Source organism: Zingiber officinale, chromosome 3B, assembly GCF_018446385.1.
Source record: "Zingiber officinale cultivar Zhangliang chromosome 3B, Zo_v1.1, whole genome shotgun sequence".
Lineage (NCBI taxonomy): Eukaryota > Viridiplantae > Streptophyta > Magnoliopsida > Zingiberales > Zingiberaceae > Zingiber > Zingiber officinale.
In genome coordinates, this window is record NC_055991.1 from 81342150 (window position 1) to 81343343 (window position 1194).

Below are 1194 nucleotides of genomic sequence, written 5' to 3' on the forward strand. Positions count from 1 at the left end.
GAAGGCACCTTAGACCAATCCGAGGCGCCTTCAAGGGCATTGGAGGCGCCTTAGACCCAGTTTTCGTGACCATTTACAACCGGATAGAGCTTTATCCGGTCAAACTGCTTGGAGGCGCCCTCAACCCTCTTGGAGGCGCCTTCAACACTCGGGATAAGATTTCTATGAGCTATATAAAGGTTCCTGGAGATAGGAAATTAATCATTCAACTCTGTATTAAGTTCCTAGCAACTTATGAGTGATTTTAGTGCGTAAAAAAGGCATCTTCGCCTACAGTGAAGGAGACATTCTAGTAGAGTTGTTCGACTGCCTTGGATTAACAACCTTCTTGGTTGTAACCAAGTTAAATTTCTTGTCTCTCTTTTATTATTATTATTTTATTTAATTGTTGCTTTTATTTTTGAGTTGAAAGCCTTGAGGAGGATAATTTTTTATTGCAGGCAATTCACCCCTCCCCTCTTGCCGGCCCCGCTGAACCAACAGATCATGGAAGCTAGGTAGAACAATTCTGTAGGTCTAGAGGACCCGATATCGAATCCCTAGTGTACCAATCTAATGTTGAGTCTTAGTGAGTTAAGATAGGTGGAGAAAACCCTAAGGAGAGGTAACCTTAGGTCTTGGTGAGTGAAGCCAGGTGGAGAAAACTCTAGAGGGAGGTAACTCTAGGTTTTGGTGAGTGAAGTCAGATGGATAAAATCCTAGGGGGAGGTAACCTTAGATAATGAGAAGTCTTGGAGGAGTGAACTCCAAGCAAAAGTTGATCGGACCCGCGGTCAACCGGACTAGCTGATCTAGGTAAATCTAAGTTTAGTTTTACCATAGTATTTTGTATTACTATTATTACTATTGGCTAATTTAGTATTACAGGAAAATTCTTAATGGACCAGGTGATCAGACACTGAGCAGAGAAAGTCCAAATAGGTCTGGAGGACCAATATTTGGCTGGTAGGTTAAGGTAAGCAACTGGAGAGGAGCGAGTTTGAGGTCGTGTTCTGGAAAGGAACAAACCTTAGGTCGCTGATCCAACTAAAAAAATTAGAAAGGCTTCCAAGATGAGCTTAAGGAAATTTTACTGCCAATTACTACACGTGCATTATATATTACTATCCTAACATTTATTTTGCAAGAAATATATGTTTAACTCTATTTTATAGGAACCAGTCTAATCGGACCACCGAACCCATGGATCAGTCG